Source organism: Trifolium pratense, linkage group LG4 (assembly GCF_020283565.1).
Source record: "Trifolium pratense cultivar HEN17-A07 linkage group LG4, ARS_RC_1.1, whole genome shotgun sequence".
Classification (NCBI taxonomy): Eukaryota; Viridiplantae; Streptophyta; class Magnoliopsida; order Fabales; family Fabaceae; genus Trifolium; species Trifolium pratense.
In genome coordinates, this window is record NC_060062.1 from 36,319,373 (window position 1) to 36,341,897 (window position 22,525).

The 22,525-nt window shown below is 31.5% G+C and overlaps 1 pseudogene; it reads right to left on the minus strand.

Moving 5' to 3' along the window:
* Positions 1–16,550: 16,550 nt before the first annotated feature.
* LOC123922584 lies at positions 16,551–17,222 on the minus strand (annotated as a pseudogene).
* Positions 17,223–22,525: the final 5,303 nt, after the last annotated feature.

The following is a 22,525-nucleotide window of genomic DNA, read 5'->3' on the forward strand; positions in this document are numbered from 1 at the left end:
GTTCAAGGATGCAGCATTACGTTGGTATATAAACCTTCCGAAGAATTCCATCGAGAGTTATGCTGACTTTCACAAGAAATTCATCCATCAATTTGCTGGATCAAGACACGTGAAAGTCACATCAACTAGTTTGTTTTCAATTCGCCAAAACCACATAGAATCATTGCGTGATTATTTGGCTCGATTTAGCGAAGCCACTATAAAGGTTTCAAATCCTAATCAAGAAATGTTCGTTGCGGCTTTTCACCACGGGCTAAGGGCGGGACACTTTAACGAATCCTTGGCCCAAAAGCCTGCATTGTCAATGCAAGAAATCAACAAAAGAGCCGAATGTTATATTAAGGGCGAATAGAGTAACGCAGAAAAGAAGCAGAGAGATGCCAAGGAGAAAAAATACGTTAGCCACAGCGGAAAGGCTCCTGACTATCAACGACAGAGATATGGAAGCCAACAAGAGGTGCCCTGGCAAAGACGCTAGGGAAAACCTTATTACCAACCGCCAAGGCGCGAAATCAAGGACTATCCTGCCTTCAGGGAGTATACGCTTTTGAACAAAGCTGATCGCTGTCGTACGCGGTCAAAATAATTCAAAATATAAAATGTAGTAACAAGGTAGTTAAACCCCGGTCGTCTCACAAGGACCTCTAATTTGATAATCAGCAAAAATAAAAACGATAAATAATACAATGAAATTATGGGGGTTTTGGGTTTGTGGTTTTAGGAAAACTTGCACGAAGGTTTCGATTAATAGAAAAAGTAGTCAATCCACTAGTTTAGGAAACTCGTTATAGGTTCATGAAAATATTCATTCAATTGTTCATGCCCTGATTGATCATAAAACTAATTATACAAGCGACAATCAGTTTTATACGAATTCATTTGATTAAGCATCATATGTGTTCAACTAACCATGGGTAGTGAACAAGCGTCATGTAGAACACGGTTAATATCATGACAAATTCAATCAACCCTATTGCTAAGCACAAAAGGTTGTATCAATTTCTATACGAATTAATTTAAACAAGCGATGAATTAATACGAATAATCTCAACGGTATAAATCCGAAACAGAATAATTAAGCATCATTGAGAATCGAAATTCATACAGATTATAGAGAAACAAAATTGACACAAGAAGGCAATAAACATATAAACTAAATTGCTATTAAGAATTGAACCTCAAGAAATCATGAACGATGTTTCCGCATGCCAATGAATCAACTTAGGATTTAGCTCTCCATGAGGCTGAAGCAGCCTTTCTTTTCTGTTTTACGTGAATTCTGAATTCTCAGACCTAGGCTGTGTTTTGTTATTTATATTACATAGGAAAATTGGGCTCTTAAAGAATCGGTCAAAAAAACATAAGTTTGACCCGAAATTACATTATTTTCATAAAGTCTGGAACATAAACGTAACTATTTGACTGCTTTGCGCTCTGAACTGGGTTCTGGCCTTAACATGAAAGTTGTAGAACTTTTTCTTATCTTTCCAACGCATATTCGCACAGCTCAATCCGATACTCGTAGCTCAAGTTATGACCTACGGACTGAGAAGGATCAACATGCAATTAAATCCGAAAATTAATCAAAGAAATACATTAGAGCTCAATTATGACCCAAAGTTTAGAAACATGGTAAAAAGTTAATATTATGCTAGAAAAGCTTCCAATATGTCAAAGTACAAAGCCATAAAATATGTGCCAAAATGCACTGATCAAAAGCCAAAGTGCATATATTGAAAGAAATTCTCACCACTGGTTTAGCCCATCTTCCACCCCCTGCTAGAGAAAAAGGAAATTTAATGGTGCGTGACGCCGAGGCTTGGTGCGCCTATCACCGCTGCAGGGGACACTCCACAGAAAAGTGTTTTCGACTGAGAGATTTGATCGAAGTGTTAATTAAAAGCGGTCACTTAAGGAAGTTTATCGAAGATGCGGCACAAGGGCGAGTCGTGGTGCCAAAGGTTCCTAGACGAGATCAAAGGGATCCGCCTGATAGCATGGAAGAATTGCCCAAAACAAGAGTCTCTGTTAACACTATTTTCGGAGGATTTTCAGGGGGTAGGCTAGTCAAATTCTGCTAGGAAGAGATATGTTCGACGCACCATCTCTGAAACTCTCCTCATCAGGCATCCACCTTTCCCAACCATCCCTGATTTGTCTTTCACAGCAGAAGACGATCATGGAATAGCACCACATGAATTGTCCAGATCCTGAATCGTGATGTGAAAAGGGTCCTAATCGATTCCGAAAGCTCCGCCGATATTATGTATTGGGAAGCTTTTAAAGCCATGCAACTAGCAGATGAACAGTTACAACCATATGTCGGAACTTTGGTTGGTTTCTTTGGAGAACAGGTGGATGTAATGGGGTATGCTTCATTGCTCACCACCTTCGAAGGATAATGCTAAGACCATCAAGGTCTGTTATCTAGTGTTCAAAATCTCATTCACCTCTTACAACATCATTATTGGGAGACCAGCATTCAACGCTTTAGGCGCCGCCATGTCGACATTGTATCTAGCGATAAAGTATCCCCTAGACAATGGGGGAGTGGGAACCGTTAGAGGCGATCAGTTATTAGTCAAACGATATTATGAGTCCAGCCTGAAAATAAGGCACATGGCTTCCAACTCAGCTTCCATGCCAAATCAGGGGCAACCCCCAGGACAAGGGAGCAGTTCCAAAAGCAGTTTGATCCGCTGAAGGAGGAGGTTGAGATGATCCAGTACTAGTGGTGGCGTGACCTTTGCCCTTGGTGGCACCCTAGTAGCTTTTGAAGTGTCTTTGGTACTTTGAGTCCTATGTAGCATCAAATTTCAAGCAATGTGATATGGGTATGATTTTTTATAGGAGTGATTTCCACAACCTTAAGGACCAAGTTGATTTTAAAGGGATGGGTAATGTTATGATCCTTAGAGGTCCAAATTATCGATAAAAAAATCCTAATAAAAAATATTTAATTATAAATAACTAATGGGAGACTTCAGTCATAGATGCTTGCACATTTTAGTTCGTAAAGATGAACTTTAATTAGCTTATCAGTCATCATTCATCAGCCATCAGCTATAAGCTATAAGCTATCAGCCATCAGCTATAAGCTAGTTTATCAGTCGATCGCTATTTTTGCAAAAACAGAGCCTATATCTTCCCTTGACATATGTTTAAGCAAAAATTCATTTTTATTTTTGTAAGCCTTATTTTTTAAAGGGCACACTATAAAAAGTGTTTTAATAAATTTTATTTGTACGTTTGTTTTTCTATCTTACCTCTGTTTGGTTTGAGGTAGATGGAGGGGAGGTGAGGGAGTAATATTGACAAAAAAGTGTTTCTTTTTATTAAAACATTTTTTATTCTTGAAAAAAAGATTTAAAAACAAAATTTTTAAATTGGTAAAGGGAATATTATTTTTGTTTTTAAATTTTTTGTTAAGAATAAAAAACATTTTTTTAAAAAAATATATTTAATAAAAAGAAATTTTTTTTTGTCAAGATTACCACCTCATCTCCTCTCCCCTCCATCTACCTCGAACTGAACAACCCCAAGAGTTATCGGTTATTGGGTTCTGGTGGAATGTACTTTTAGTATCTCTTTATTATATTTTTACACTTTCTCTCATAATTTTTTCGTTTTTATATTTATATATATATAATATATTTACCATGAAAAAAATAAAAAAAATATGTTGGATTGATCTTGCCTTGGCTGAGATCAGACTAGCCCCTCCATGGCTGCGCAACCATTTTTGTAAATTGTACTGCTGTAATGATTTTTTTATTTTTGAAATGACAATGTTGTAATGATGATTCTACATGTTAAAAATATAGAGAGTAATATTAATTAAAGTTGATGCCAGAACTGACCCCCAAACTAGATTTAACTTTTTTTGGTTACAAGGCTAATCAAAACAAAACAAAAAACAAAAAGAAAAAAAAGAAAAGGGAACTATTCTCTAAGGTAGAAAGTTCCAGTCGCGTCGCTTCGAAGAATGTCAAATGGTGGTGAAAGAAAAAAAATAAAAAATTGATTAAAATTACGGTAAATAACTTAATAGACGGTAATTAAACATTAATAGATAAAAAAAATACTAAATAAAATACTCTCGTGGATTAATAGGCACAACGAAGATCCAGACCAGAAACAAAATCATTATTTTTATGAACACTCTCTTTCATGAGCATTTTGTAAAATAAAATTAAAATTGCACCAGTCATAAAAATAAACCATTTATGCATTTGACACGTTGACTGTTGTCCCAAAAAATTGATTTTTTTATTATTTTAGTTTGTATTTAAAAATATCGAATTTGAATATGAATCATCTGGTGTGATGCAATCAGGGGCGGATCTATTAAGACTTGAGGGTGGGCAAGTGCACACCCTGGATTATAGCAATTTACATCTATTATCCTTGATTGTTTACGTTTTGCAACCCCTCATATTTTAATCTTGCACTACTCTCTTTTGTAACTAATGAGAGTCCGTAACTTGTTTTTGTTTTGCATTTTATCTTTTGGAGGATGTGAACTAACTAGTAGTAGTAGTATAAGTCTAACTAGACTTTAATTAGAGGTATTCCACTTTCTTATTATTTATATTTATTAGTACTAGTAATTAATTGAACGAATTTTTCTCTATACTATATGAATTAATGGGAATTTTCCTATAGGCCAAAACTACAAGAGAAATCGATCCTATGTCCTGACTCACAACTTCGCTACTGAACTAAATTTTTTGGGTTATAATGGAGCTGAAGATCAAACTCATGATCTCTACCATATATACTACCTAAATTTGTTACCATTAGATCAAATATAATGACTTGTCACTGACTAAGTTGGTAGGGATGAAAATGCTAATATGTGTTTAAGGGCACATGTCAAATATGTAAATGTAAAAATATTATCTTGAAATTTGGGCATTTAATTTATATAATTAAATTCTTAATATTATTAAATACAATTAAATATTTTAACATGTATTTTAAGAGCACATATTATAACATACATATATATGCATGCAAAGTAAAAAAGTTTGCACCCCCTGACCCAGGGTCTTGGATCCGCCACTGGATGCAATGCAGAAATTAACATGATATTTGCAGGGTCATATTAAAGATTGCAATGTAGAAATCAACTCTAAACGCGAGGATGTATGTTAAAGTTACTTGTATTGTAGTTTCACATTGCTCAGATTTTCTACTCTCTGAACTAGTTTTTAACATGAAATTCAAACTCATTTAACAGAACAAGTAATCCTTCAATGACCTTAATCTTGGTCATTCATGGAAGATTAGAAAACAAATTTATACAACAACTGCTTATTCTTTTTAATGTAAATATTGTTCAATTGAATTTACATATAAAAATTTCTCTTTTATATATACTCAATGGCAAAAAAGGGAAAATTAAAAAAGAAAACTAAAACAGAACTAATGATGATAAAATTGATACTAGTACTTATCTAACAAAGATATAAAACAGGGACATCAAATAAACATAACTGTTCTTCCACCAACAAAATACTATAACAATAAAAACGATGAGACTAACTCAAAGTAACTTGTGCAACAGATCCACACAGGAAGCAGAATCAACTCATTTTGTTTACAATTAGGTGCTGATTAGGATAAAGCAACACACCCAAAAATCCCTTTATCATTTATGAGTAGATTTTGGTGGCCTACCACGGCGGCGGGAAGAACTTCCACCACGAATGTTCTTTTCTGTAATCTTGTGATCAGCTTGTTTCTCTTCATCTACTTTTTTATTTTTGAGGATATTAAAAACTGCAATAAATTACATTATTTAGAAAATAAATTCTAGTAAAATTGAATTAAAATTAACTATCAAAAGACACTTACCTTCAATAAAACTCAAATTTTCATCTGAAAGGGTATGCTTTGGAATCTTCTTATGCAGCATGGTGACATCCGTGAAAGGAACTATTCTTTCTTTTATTAATACTTTCGTGGCCTCATCCATGGGCTCAAATGCAAAATGTGAAACCCATGTGTTTGCGACTTCGTTTATAGACGGAAGTATTAACGTCTCAATATTAAAATAGCTCAATGCCTAATATATACATTTAAATAATCATGTCAATATTGAAATAGCTTAGAGTAAAAAAAATTATACATGCATATATATAAAACATAAATAAATTAATAATTTTAGTTATGAATTTACCGATTCAATAGCGCTAAACAATCTACGACACATTCCTTGCTGTCTATAGTCATTGCGTGTTGCAATGTATGGCATCTCTGCCATTCCATTTTCATGAATCCTATTTCACCAATTAATAAACTTCATAAGTACACACATTTCCCTCTATTCCATCAATAACTCTATATTTTGCATGATTATTTATAAGAGATTATAAAATTTTAAAAGACATTTAGTACCTCATGGTCGCAACGCTAATAATCTCGTCCCCTTTCTCTAGAGTTACGGTGAAAAATCCATCGAAACTAACATATGGAGAATTAGACCTAACAAGATAATTAGAATACAAATTTAAATACCAATAAAAATATCTATAATATGATAATTATATTTTCAAAAATAGGTGAATACTCCGCATCAATAACATAGTTATATAAAAGAAGAAAAAATGACCATACCACCGGCTATATAGAATGCTCGGGATGAAATAAATATTTCGACCTCTGTAAGTTATATAAGGTTGTCCAAAAGACTCCTCCATGAGTGATATTGCAACATCCAACTTTGAAGCACTTGAGCCATTATCATGTGATATATTCAAAAAATTGCAATTAAAACCATCTCCTATTTGACGATTTTTACTTAAAAGCATTTCAAGTCTCTCATATATCTGAAAACACAAATTTTAACTATTAGTTATTACTTCAATGATGAAAAAAAAAATATTAATGATTGAAAAATTATATAAACAAGAATATAGACTTCAATCGTGGTATTAAAAGTAAAGGTCTTCTAGCTAGGCAAAAGGAATTCATCAATATTAATGTACATTATTAACTCAAGCATTGTCTAGGTTAGATATTTATAGTACCCTTTTGTAATCTCTTAATCAATATTTTCTAATCTAAAAAAATGTTTGAATTGTGTATCATGAGGGAGAATGTGTATGACCTAAATTATAGCTTTATTTGCCTTGTGATGTAAAGATTCTTGCATGTCTCAAATTTTTGAACTATAATGGGAATAAATTTAATCTCATATATACAAGACATTTTTTTACATATATAATTTTTTTTTTACATAAAACAAATCTAGATAAACAAAGATTTTACAATTAAAAAAGATCTAGTGCTTTAGCTGTGCATAGAGATAAGAGGTATGATAACGAAGATCCTCTATACTTTGATGCTCTGGATTTGTTTGGCCCTTGATACTAACATTAATTTAAATTTTAAATAAATTTTATCTATACCGTACGGATGTCCAACCAAACTCTAAGCTACTTAAAAGTTTACTTTGAAGTTATCCACATGAAGAAAAAAAAATTAGCATATATAAATACTCAAATTAACAATCTTTGCATCACTCTAACAAAATTTAGAACAATATTCAAGATTTAAAAATATGAATAAATACCATACCTCTTGACATTTTTTTCCACATATAAATTCACGATTGAAATGATTTGTCTCATCACTATTGGCATCAACACAAGCTTTATGATCTACAAAAGATGTAAAGATTAGTTAGTTTATCTTTCGTCCCACTAGAGTAAACATGATACCATCCTTCAAAGGTGAGGAGACAATATATACTTGTCATGTTAAGTTTGATGTTAACATATTATTTATGGATCCGGATTCTCTATGGTGGTTATAAAGGGTGATGTACAATCTCAGTTACTCATCTTGGTCTATTATATATATAGTCAAATAATATTAATTGACGGATAAACAGCTGAATAAGATGAGAAAAATGAGAGATGATAAAGAGGAGGAGGAAATACATTTTCTCCTGCATGAACGACAAGAGACTAATAGACATCCATATTTGAGATTATTTGTAGTTTCCCTTTCTGAAAATGATCCACAAAATTTACAACAGCACCAATGACAGTACCAGTTTGGAGTCGATGGCATCTGCAAAAGGAGAGAAGAAGAAGAAGAAGAAGATAATTTGATACTATTAGAATTTTTATTTTGGATCCAATTGAACCCTAAAAATTTGACTTATATGATGAAAATTGATTATACAGGTATCCATGTATTCAAATTTTATCTCATTCAATATAAAACTTTAAGTACACTATAATTCGATTTTTTACAAAAATGTCAAAACAAACTCACCAAATCCTTCGTTCTCTTTGGTTAAATATATTTGCTATTAATATAAAAAGAATTACCATATCCTATATTTGACTAGAAGACCATATAGATTAATTTTTAAAAAATATATACAATCAGAATTAATAAAAGAAAGAAAGAAATTGATAAAAAGAAAACAAAATGATCTCAAAAAAAAAAAAAACTAAAAAGCATCATAGCTTACAAAGTATATTACTAAGGCACCTACTTGTATACCCAAACATTTTGTGTGAAAGGATGAAGGACAACAATCACAACAAAGTATATCTCCTCCTAGCTTACAAAGAGCACATTCTGGATCATTTAGGTCCTCAAACACTCTCTCAGGTGACTGATCCATTTTGATAATAAGAGTCTTAGCCCCTACAAAAAAAAAACTTGTCAATTTCAAGTATAGCATCAGCCGAAAGAACAAATGCATAACAACATATCAATTTAAATTTCAAGAAAAAGCTTACAAGTTTTTTTTATATCAAATATTATAATAAAATATAGGTCAAAAGACCAAAGTACAAAGTATTAGAGATACTCAGAACAAATAAAAAAAAAAGAAACATATACTAGAAAATAAGGCAATACTACAAATCAAAAATTATAGGCAGGGCTAGAGGGCAACTCATAAAGATGAAAAGAAAAAAAAACTCATAAAGATGATTTTTTTTTTTTTGAAGAAAAAAAAGTTTGATTAAGACATGAATATAATGAGAGAGAGAGAGAGAGAGAGAGAGAGAGAGCAAAAATATCGGTAGAATTGGAGAAAATTTATAACCACTTTACTAATCAAACACCGGAAAAAAAAATTGATTCTATTCGGTACCCTTTTTTTAATAAATCTGCGTACTTTAAAGAATGTAAAATGGGGAAAAAGTAAACAAAATTAAGGTGTGGCTAACTCCTATACAATCACCTAAAAATATAATACAATAAAAAAAATCACATCTCACAAATAGATGAAGATCTGAATCCAAATGTACACACAAAAAAAAAATAATACATGTAGGATCACTGAGTTTTGTGCTCACCTTTCTGCAAATGAAGATTTTAAGTTGAGGCTTGCTAGAAAGAAAGAAAAACGGGTTAATAACCAATCAATGATGAAATTGGAGAAATGTGGATGTTTGATCTTAAGAAGAGTGTAGTTAATCTCGAGATGAGTGAAGTTGGAATTAAATTTTAGGACGTTACTCTTAGTTGAGAGTATTAAAAAGAGAAAAAGGGAGTATAGTGGATAATGCAGACAAACGCATAAATTTCTGAACAATTTTTTATCTAGTACTGTTTGATTAAAAATGTGTGTGAGAGAGAGAGAGAAAGAGAGAGAGAGAGAGAGAGAGAGAGAGAGAGAGAGCAAAAATATCGGGAGAGTTGGAGAAAATTTATAGCCACTTTACTAATCAAACACCGAGAAAAAAAATTGGTTCTATCTGGTACCATTTTTTTATAAATCTGCGCACTTTAAAGAATGTATAATGGGGAAAAAGTAAAAAAATTGAGGGTGTGGCTAATTCCTATCCAATCACTTAAAAATATCACACAATAAAAAAAAATCACATCTCACAAATAGATAAAGATTTGAATCCTATTGTACACACACAAAAATACATGTAGGATCATTGAGTTTTGTGCTCACCTTTCTGCAAATGAATATTTTAAGTTGAGGCTTGCTGAAAAAAAGAGATTAATAACCAATCAATGATGAAATTGGAGAAACGTGGACGTTTGGTCTGAAGAAGAGTGTAGTCAGTCTTGAGATGAGTGAAGCTGAAATTAAGTTTTATGACGTTATTATTAGTTGAAAGTATTAAAAAGAGATAAAAAGGGGTGACATTGTATGGAACCCATGTGGTCCTTTTAAGTTTATATTTCATTTAGTTTTTTCACTTTCTTCTATTCCGTATCTTAATCTTTGTGTTATCATTAATTATTATATAAAAATTTATCTTTTTTTTAATAAAAAATTTCTCATTTTTTAAACTTATGACTATATAGTGTTTATATTTATACTCAAATTGAAAAATATCATAAAATTAAATTGTCTTAATTATATTAAGAGTATAATCGAAAAATAAAGATAAATTCTACAATTTTTTTAAGGAATTTTATATTAAATTATGTATATTAAGAAAATAATTGATAATACTTAATTTATATATACTTAATAAAAAAAATTAAATATATTTCTTAAATTACCCATTTTGACTAATAATTAAATGAATGCATTAATAATTGAAAAGTTTAAATTTAATGAAATGTATTTTAGAGATGCTGTCAATAAAATAATTTTAAAAAGACATTAATAACTTCTCTGTTACACTTTGACTATGATGGTACTAGTCATTCATTTTACTAAAATTAAAATGAAAATTTTTTAAAAAAATTTATTGTTTTCACTATCAGTATCCGGTCCACTAAACCGTCTAATCTGATTTGAGAGTCAGTTCAAACATCAAGTGGTTCCAACCCCCTCTTAATAGCAGTTGCGGGAATTTCATTTCTTGAAAATGAAAAAAATTATTTAATTAATACAATAAGGCAAACTAAAGCACAAAAACATGATGCAGTGAAGCGAAGTCTTCCGTCAAAAATCACCACAATCTACAAGATACACACACACATCATACAACCAACAAACATGATCAATAAGAATGCTTCATTCTTATTGGTTGTCAGTGTAAAATTTATTTACACTGACGGTGCGTAGTCTTTAAACTCTAGGTATAATCCCAAAAAACAGCACCGTCATAAATAGTAGGTTATGATTACAACCATCTCGTAATCGTAGTTGTGGGGGATTTCATTTCTTCAAAATGCAAACATTTATTCAATTAAAACAATAAGACAAATTAAAGCACAAAAACATCAAGTGGTTCCAAACCCTTCCTAATCGCAGTTGTGGGGGATTTCATTTCTTGAAAACGCAAATATTTTTTCAATTAATACAATAAGACAAACAAAAGCACAAATCATGTCGCGGTGACTGTAAAGCCTTTTGTCAAAAATCACAACCTACAAGATAAACACATCATACACGCAACAAACATAACCCATAAGTATAACCCAAAAAACAGCACAGTCATCATAAATTGTATGAGACAAATAATCATCCAATGTATTGCTTCATGTTTTTCCAACCACCTTCTAATCGCAGTTGTGTGGGATTTCATTTCTTGAAAACGCAAATATTTGTTAAATTAATATAATAATACAAACTAAAACACAAAACATGTCGTAGTGAGTGCAAAGCCTTCTGTCAAAAATCACAACCTACAAGATAAACACATCATACACGCAACAAACATGACCCATAAGTATAACCCAAAAAACAGCACAGTCATCATAAATTGTATGAGACAAATAATCATCCAATGTATTGCTTCATGTTTTTCCAACCACCTTCTAATCGCAGTTGTGTGAGATTTCATTTCTTGAAAACACAAATATTTGGTAAATTAATAAATAAGACTAACCAAAGCATAAAAGATGCTGCAATGAGTGGAAAACTTTCTGTCAAATATCACAACCTACAAGATAAACACATCATACAAGCAACAAACATAACCCATAAGTATAAACCCAAAAAACAACACCGTCATAAATTGTATGAGACAAACAATCATCAAACGTATTGCTTCAAGTTGTTCCAACCCCTCCAAATCGCATTTGCGTGGGATTCATTTCTTGAAAACGCAAATATTTATTCAATTAATACAATGAGACAAACTAAAGCACAAAAAGATGCCACAATGAGTGCAAAGTCTTATCTCAAAAATCACAACCTACAAGATAAACACATCATACAAGCAACAAACATAACCCAAAAAACAGCACGGTCATAAATTATACGAGACAAACAATCATCGAACGTATTGCTTCAAGTTGTTCTAACCCCCTTCTAATCGCAGTTGTGGGGGATTTCATTTTTTGAAAACGCAAATATTTATTCAATTAATACAATAAGACAAACTAAAGCACAAAAACATGCCTCATGGAGTGCAAAGTTTTCTGTCAGAAATCACAACCTACAAGATACATACATCATACAAGCAACAAACATAACCCATAAGTATAAACCCAAAAAATAACACCGTCATAAATTGTATGAGACAAATAATCATCCAAAGTATTGCTTCAAGTGGTTTCAACCCCCTCCAAATCAAAGTTGCGGGGGATTCATTTTTTGAAAACGCAAATATTTATTCAATTAATACAATGAGACAAACTAAAGCACAAAAACATGTCGCAATGAGAGCAAAGCCTTCTGTCAAAAAACACAACCTACAAGATACACAAATCATACAAGGAACAAACATAACCCATAAGTATAAACCCAAAAAACAGAACCGTCAGAAATTATATGAGACAAACAATCATCCAACGTATTGCCTCAACTAACTTTTTGACTAAGTATAAACCCAAAAAGCAACACCGTCATAAATTATTTTAAGAAAAACTTGTTTTCAATTCGTTTTATAATTATTCTTTGGGTCATGTTAACATGGGATTTGGATTCTCTCCAATTTTTTTCTCATGTTGGTCATGTTATAGTAATCTTAATCATTCATTCAAAAAAACATCTCTCTTCTTAAATGTTTTTATGCTCTTTGTGATTTATCAACCATTAGATTAAGAAAATGATAGAAAACATGAGAGAAAAAATATGAGAGAATCCAAATTCATTAATGTGTGCTCTAAAGACACATGTTAAAGTATCTTAATATAGAAATTTTGCATTTAATAATGCAAAATATTTAATGTTTGAAAAGTTCAAATTCACAAATTTCAAAAATTAATTTTTACATTCACTTCTTTAACATGTGTATTTGTATGTATTACCTAACTTAATGATCCTTGAGTAAAAAAAATTTCACTTGTGGTAACACATACTAGCTAGGCATAATTTTAAGGAAAAAATTAAAAAGTGTACCCTGGGCAATGGTTAAGGAAGGAAAAATAGCAAGGTTATCAAAACCGAACCGGACCGGCCGGTCGGACCGGTCAGACCATGAACCGGGCATGAAAACGGTTCGGTTTGGAGCAAAAAACGGACAGCAAGCCGACCGGAAAAAAACTGTTCAGACCGGTTACGAATCGGTTCGAACCGGTTCAAACCGGTGAACCGGCCGGGCGGTTTAGCGGTTCTTGAGTTTTTTTTTTTTTTAATCTGAAAACAAAAGGAGAAGGAGGAGAAGGAAATAAAATAATAACGTGTTTCTGAATTTCCTTATAACTTTCATGTGTTTCTGAATTTTTCTACCAATGTTCAAGTTGAAACTCATATTCACAATTTGGACTACCTTGAGAGGAGAAGGAGGTGGAGAAGAAGAAGAAGCAACAAGTAAATATTCATTAATAAAGGAACCATTAAAACATTATGTTTAAAAATGAAACGAGAAAAATAAGAAGAGGAAGAGAACATGTTGTTTGGAGATTGAACTGAGAAGAGAACAAAATAATGTGGCGGCTGCATCTTCTTTCCTTTCTTTAGTCAAATACCAATATTAGGGTTAAGAGATATATAAGTGGGCTTGGGTCAAAAATGTTTTTACTATTCATTGACCCAAATATAAACTACTACTAAAATTTTTAATAAAGGATTACTAGTATTTTTTTTTAATAAAAGATTACTACTAGTAACCTGTTTTTTTTTTTAGGGAGATTACTAGTAACATGTTAGATTGTTAGATAAGAATCGAGTACAACTTTGTAAAAAAAATAAAGAAAGAATTGAATACAAAATATTTAATAATGTGAAATACGAAATATTATGTAATTTTTTGTTTAATATTATTTTATATAATATAAAAAATATTAAAATATATATTTAATTAAAAACGGTTCGACCCGATTGAACCCCGGTCCGATCAATTGAACCTTGAACCGGTAAGCTCACCGGTTTGATGATCGGTCCGGTTCTGACAACCTTGAAAAATAGTAATATAATTTTGAAAGTAGTGCATTCAATGCATTGAAATTTTAAAAACAAATATTTTCTTCTTAAAACTTTTGTTATTATTTTCATTTTTTTTTTAATCATTATCCCCTAAGGACAAATTGGCATGACCCTAATTTTAAACTTCCATTTCTAGAGTATTAGTAACGATGTTTCCATCATAAAATTTTATAAAAGATTGACTATGTGAATATTTTGACAATGTAAATTAATTACACTATTAATAAAAAAAATACACTCCTATTTCTTGAATTAAATTACACTATACTAAATATTCCCTTTTTTGTATAAATAGAAAATTACACTCCTATTACTTAAAGTCTATTCAGCATCTGCAAAATCATCATAAATTTGACATGTCAACAAAAAATCTAGTTTATAGACTATTTTAAAAGTTTTGAGATTTTGCAGGAAGTAAAATAAATAAAAAATTTACAGGAACCAAAATTAAAACGAGGTATATTACATGGACCAAAATCATATTTAAAGGATTAACGTTGGCAATAGCATTCCCTAAACTATGAATTATTAAGTCCCACACACAGAAAAATCCCAATGAATCATTTACATTAAATATTTCAATTCACAATTTTTTTTGGCTACATATTTCAATTCACAATTATAACTAGAGTTCATGCACTTGTAAACATTTTTAGTTCTTACATTTTATTCGATATTTAATAATAATTATATATATATATATATATATATATATATATATATATATATATATATATATATATATATATATATATAGTTGCTAATTTACAACCAACTAAAAAATTAAGGTGTAAATTAGCAATACGCACCTTTTCATTATGGACAAAAAATCTTTGAAATTTAGTTATTTTACACTAGAAATTTAAATTGAGGGTTAGTTAGGTAACTTTTATTAAATGTTGGACACCCGTTTATTAATTTACACCCACATAATTATAAATATGTGCAACCTAAATAAATAGTTTTTTTTCAAGTTATTTTTTTTCAAGTTGGGATAAACATTACACATAAACAATGATAATTGGGAAACATATTATCTAATTGTATAAAACGTTAACAATACGAGTTTGAAGCAATTGAAAAAAAAAATAAAAGCATAAACAATAATAAAATATTGCAATCAGAGTTTAGGGAAAAATAAATTTCATTATGAAGGTAATTCAATTCTACATCAATACGATGCAATTCAAAATAATTTACATAAACCCATCAATACAATGCAACCTAAAAAAAAAAAATTGGATTGTATGTATTTTCTCAAGTTATATTTTTTTTTATTTTTTAGGTTGTCTTGTGTTTATTATGGTTGTATATATTTATAATTGTTTGGGTGTAAATTAGCAAATGGGTGCACATTATTTAATAAATTTTACCTAACTAACCCCAAATTTCCTAGTGTTAAATAAGTAAATATAAGGGTTTTTTTGTCCTATTAAAAAGGTGTGCATTAATTTACACCTTAATGTTGTTAGTTGGTTGTAAATTACCCCCTATATATATAACACAGTGTAGCACTAGAACTGATTCACAGGTTATAACAAAAGCAATGGCGGCCTGCACACATGTGCAAGGTGTGCGACGGCATCGGGCCTCAAAATTTTGAGGGCCTCAACTCAAAATTTTGAGGTCCTGTAATATTACTTATATATTATTTTACCTATAAAATATCAGATATATATTAATAGATTAATTTTTAAGCCCTAAAATAATAGTTATATATTGTTAATGTTCATAAAATATCATATGACTATCAATAGATTAGTTATCTATACTCGTAAATATAGTGCTAATCCAGTTTAATCTTTGCATAAAATTTAATCTTAGATTAGGATGTTCCTTTCTTACGTTATATACAAAGATAATTATTTTGTATTTCTTGTCATTTGATTTAATGCAATTGGTTTAATATTAATAATTTATACGTTTGCAAGAATAAGAATGTTTTTTTTTTTTAAATTATATGCAATTTAAATCGACAATTTTTTTTTAAATTATATTTTTTTATTAAGGGGCCACTTTTATATTTTGCACAGAGTCTCCTAAAACTTGGAGACGCCCCTGAACAAAAGTATACCAAAAATATAACAGACTTTGATAGTGAGCCTGCATTCATACACGTACTAGCTAACTGAAATAATATCAGTGCACCTTATCAGTGTACCACAATATTAAGACAATGTTACAAAATAGAAAGATATGTCTCGAGTGTACTACAATTTTTTGTTCAATACTACAACCCTCATTGTAAATGAGGAGCAATTTTTCTTTATTTGTACCAGTCATATGCATGCATTTAAACAATTGTGCCCATGCTTTTTGAAACTAATGTCCTTTCACTTTCAAATTTAGAACATGCCTCCAAAACATTTCCATCACAATCAAAAACCGGTCTACTTGTTGCCAACTTCGTCCACCTATTTACAATGTAGTGACTTGGAATTTCACTAAAGCCTCTCCCCTTTAATACAAAAAAAAAATATGTCGACATGGTATACCTTCCGAGTCAAACATTTTGCATGAACAATGTGCAATGTTATTAGAAACACAATAAACAACTTCTCTGTGTTTGCTCACTTTGGCGCCATATTAACCACAACATTATCAAGTATAGAAAATAACAAATTCTCACCTTTCTTTTTCGTTCCTTCAATTCCACAATCTACACATGCACTCCACAACTCCTTCTAAAATATGTAAAAATTTTCATGTGTATAAACCTCTCTACCGTGCTTCTCTAAATCCATGTGCATCTTCAATTCTGGATTAGAATGAAGTGTATCATTACCAGCATGAAGTTCTTTGTGTCCATGTGCTTCTAAAACAGAATCAAATCGCATCCAAAATTCCACTAAAGTAAGATTCTTATTCAAATAGTTATCAAAAAATGAGTTTTCACTCTCTGATCTTGAGGTTGTTCTCATAATTCCAGCCATAAATGTATCTTTGAAATAAGCCGGTATCCACATGCTTCTAAGTATTAAATACCTTGTCAATCACAGGTTTGAGTTCATTACCACACGGAGGAATCCACTCCTCCGACGTAATCGAAGTCTTTTGACGATGAGGTTGATTCCATCTCCATAAAAATTGTAACTAAAACTAAACACAACAAATAAATTATTCCTAAATTGACATTGGCCATATAAATTAATTATTCCTAAATTGGTTATGATGTAAATAAAACCTAATATGCCAAAAAAAAAACCTAAAAAATACAAAACTTGTATCAGAATAAACATGTAGAGAAAATGGGGAAAATGGAAACAATATAATCATGTCTATATAAAGTCATATTAAGGCGTTGATACTGTAACAAAAACAAAGTCATGATTTTTAGTAAAAATTAAAATATGAAAAGAAAAGCTAATATTGAGGAACAATCTAACAATTGTTGAGGAAGTAAACAAAGGTCCCTGGCCGCCGGAACTGTGAATATGGTGACGAGAAATTTTGGTAGAAGTCACTGATAGAAGACAAATAGATAGGGAGAAGAAGAATTGGCGCCAAATAGTGGAAGAGAGAGAAAGAGTTCAATGATAATGAAAATGACACATGACAATGTCACATGACTCACTTAAATGATATTCTAATCTTACTTCTTCATTTAAATCTAATGGTTGTAGTTCATTCTCATATTTTCATATAACTTTACCATTCTCATAATATATATCCTCTATATATATATATAATCCTATAGTTTGTTTCTGATATTAATTTTAGTCCTTCCATCAATTTTGGTCCTTCCATCTATTTCTTCATAGTCACCAAACCAATGTTTTAAGAACCGGACGGGACCGGTCGGTTCAACCGGTTCAACCGGGAACCGGACACATTAGCGGTCCGGACTAGTGCTAAGAACCGGTAGTCTACAGAACCGGAAAAAACCGCTTGAAACCGGTACGAACCGTCCTGAACCGCTCAAACCGTCGAACCGGGGGCAGTTTTAAAAAACCGGCCGGTTCGGAATCTAGCTTTAAAAAAAAAAACATTTTTTCCCTATTTTTCAGTATCTTTTCACGCTCTTTTTTTGCCAAGATTTTTTTTTTTTCCTTTTATACATTGATTAAGATTTGTCTTTGTCTTTTACACAATTAATTAACAGAGTTGTAAAAAAATCCAGACATAGAAAAGAAATACAGAGACCAGAAAGATTCAATTTTCTTTTCCTTTGCTTTTATACAAATAAAAGTAATTGATTTGTTTAAAAAAGTAAAAGAAAAGAGAGAGATTTGCTTGAAGAAGATAAAGAAAAGAGAGAAAAAGAACAAGATTGAGCTTGAAGAAGAGATGTAAGAAATGATGTGCCAATAAAAAATAAGAAAGAAAAAGAAAGAAAAAAAAAACTCACGTGAGAAGAGAAAGAAGAAGTGACGGCTGATTACATTTGCATATTGTTTGTATTGTATATATACTAAGACTAGATTAGATATTTATATTTAGGGTTTAGTAAATGGGCTTGGGTCAAGTATGTTCTTTTTTCACTAATAAATTGGGCTTATTGTTGAGCTAAGTATTATTCTTTTTATTTTATTTAATATTTATTTATTTATTACTTTCTTAAGTTGTGTTTTGTTAGTTTGTTATAGAGAAAAAAAAATTTCATTCTATTTTGTTATTATAATAAAATTATATGAACGGTTCAATGTAAACGGTTCAATAACGGTTGAACCAGTCCGACTGGTTGAACCTTGAACTGATGGTCACAACGGTTCGACTTCCGGTCCGGTTATTAAAACATTGCACCAAACAGATGACTAATGATTGTTGATGTGGCACACTGTGGGTCTTTGTTTATAGGTAGCAAATGGCATGGTAACATGTGGCAACACAATGACATTTTTAAATATAAAACAAAAGCTTTAATATTTCATATTTGAGGTTTTTTCTAATCTACCCTTTTTATGATTTGAGGGTATTTACCCATCAACCAATAAGAACATGTTTTATGCAAATCGAAATATGAGAATTCAAAAGTTTGTTACAAGTAAGTTGTGGGTACCACATGCAAATCCACTTAATTATGTGGTTTGTTTTCATTGGTTGGTAGATAAATACCATCAAATTATAAATGGGTAATAGGTGGGAATAGGTCAGGCCGGTCTATAGGGGCCTATGCCCTAGCCTACATAAGCTCAGGTCAGGCCTGCCTATTTATTTAAATAGAGGATACCAAGACTTTTTTATAAGTCTATTTAGTTCTTTTTTTATAAGCATAAGTTTATTTAGTTAAATAGGTCAGACTGTAAGTCATTAGAAAAACATTTTAGCCTACTAGGCCAGCCTTTTTAAGTTAATATGAAAAATATTTTTACTACTATTATTATATATATATATATATATATATATATATATATATCTATTAAAATTTGTACTTTTATTAAATTATAACTTTATTGACTTTTTCAGTAGTTTAAGTTTATAAATCTACATTAGTTTTTCAGATATATAAATGAATTATTATAAACTAGAATTAAAATGTGATGACATATATAGTCAAATTCTTTACAATTCAATGTTAAATAACAAAAGGAACATTGATTATTAGTTTATAAGCATAAGTATATTTAAAATAAATATAATTATTTACATTAGTCTTTGAAAAGGTCAGACTCAAACATAAGATAAGCTTATGATAGGCCACATGCCAGACTCAGGTCTTCAATTTTTTGACAGACCAGACTCAGGCTTGGCAAAGCCTACCTCAACCTAGCCTATTCCTACTCTGGGTACGGTAGGCCTCACCTTTTTTAAATAATAATAATAATAATAATAATAATAATAATAATAATAATAATAATGTTAAAAGAAAAGAAAGAAAGAAAGAAAAAATTAAAAATCTTGTTAGTGAGCCAGCCAGCCATAAAACATGAATATGTAGGCTTAATTTGTTTCCAAAGCTCGTTAAGCCGGACAAAATTTGCAGCATTCCGCAAAGTCACATTATAATTTATAACTTATATATCGATGATTATTTTATCATGATTGAACAGTCTTTATTTAAGTTTAGTTAATGTGTAAAAAAATAACCGTAGTGAATTCGAGTTCCTTAAACCACAGTCAAACCACTTTCACGAAAATATATTCTATATAAATTATGTAGAAGAAGCCACCAGAAATCAGCATATATAATGTTAAATATTTACAAGTATATAAGTTTGGTAAGTTCAATAAGCTAGTTTATAGTTTATTTGAACTAGTTTATAAGTTTATTTGATAAAAATAATTAGACACGTTTGATAACAAACTTCTCCAATTAACTTATAGCATTTATTGAGATGTTATTTCAAGCCCCAAAGCAATGCAAAGGCTTCTGGCAAAAATCACACAACCTGTATCGCATTATATGCACATCATACAACCAATAAATAGCACCGTCTCAAACACTCATCCAATATATTTGCTACAATTAACTTTTCGACTAAGATTATTATTTTATAAAAAAAAAGAATCATAAAAAATGTTTTAAATTTTTTTTTCAATTCATTTTATAATTATTATGTATATCTATTTATTTTTTGAAAATAACGTTTTTCTTTTCTTGGAAAAACAAACATTTTAGGTCATTTTTGAGCTGATAGACATTTTCTGTAAGCATTTTAGGTCATTGGCGTCGATGGGCTTCATGTCCTCCCCTAGTTCTTTTTGTTTCTCCAGCAAGTCAACCAGGAAACGACGCCTTGAGATCAATTTGGTAACATCATCTCGGATTTCGCCTTGAAGGGCTCTCTTTCTCTTCAGAAGCGGCTTCATCTCTTTGTGCAGCAAGTCAAGACGGTCATCTACCCTCTTTTCTCGTTGAAGCATATCCCCATAATTTCCTCCTACACCTCCATGGTCTCCTTTACAATCTCAATTTGATTTTTGACAGCTTCGGATACCTCTGTATGGCACTCCTTGACATTTTCCACAGCAATAACGAAGGAGGCGTCTGTAGTTAATCCCTTCTGTATGCGAAGGACACTGTCCAAGAAGCGCGTTTCTTCCTTGTTCAATCTCCAGGAGTAGTCATTGAGCTCCTTCACAAATTCGGAAAAATCATCAAAGTTTTCCATCAGTTCCCCTGTGTCAGTACAGAGCATGCGGCGTAACCTCTTGATAACAGGCGAGGCAGGAGACTGGCCGCACTCAAAGGAAGAATCCATAGCAGACATGATTTAGGAAGTTTTTGAAGATTGAGTGTTTGGAAAATGATGATTCAAATGCAACTTGAAGTACTGAAGTTATAGGAAGGAAAGTACACATCGTGGACTTCATAAATGGATTAATGGGAAACCCTAATGGCAGATACCTCCTTGAAATGCGCGGTAATGGGCGCACAGGTAGTCTTTCAAAATGGAGCGCGAAAGAACGTGGATGTAGCATGAGAAAAACGTGCTAAAATTATGCCTTTCAGATAAATCATGAGAATGCATAATCAATCCTCTAGTAAGCACTTCAACTCGCCGAGCTTCGTGCTTGGGGGGCTGTGGACCGGGCAATGGGCTAAAGGATAAATTAGTTAGGCTCAATAAGTCCAAAAGTAACAAAGCCCAATCAAAGTGATCAATGAAGACCCAGTAGGCGAGATGGCAAACATACATGACGTGGCGGGATGAAGCGATGTGGCGCCAATTGTCTTTGAACTATGAATCGCGCCCAAAATATCTTTTTCTTCCAAATGGTCAACTGCCTAGCTTCGCGTGGAAGAAACCATCACCCCCATCTCCTCCATAGCTTGAGGACGAAGGACAGAATAAATCCTTGCGCTGGTTCGCCAGATAAGACGGTGGTGACCGAAATTCCAGGAGATCAAACTTGGGGAAGAAGGAAATTGTAACCTATAAATAGCTCTGTATTTTCATTGTAAAGGATCACCATATTTTTTATCCGTCCATATTTGATAAGTTCATGTAATATCATTCTTATATTATCAATAATATAACCCTCTTTGAGTGTTCACCAGAACATTTTGGCGCCCACCGTGGGGCTGAGGTAAAAACGTTTTTCCCAACCTACCACATCAATCTAGACGAAAAAAGCAAACATCTTCACATGGCTGAAGATCACAGCAATCATTATAACTCAAACGCCGCAACTCTGCAAGCCACCGTCGTCGAATATTTCATCTCGTCCTATTTGATGGCAAGCCGACGCGTTGACAGACAACCACACCGATTTGTTAAATAAAGTTTTGTTATTAAAAAATTTACACAAAGATATTGTAAAAATAATTAAATTAAAGAATATTTTATGTAATATATATATATATATATATATATATATATATAT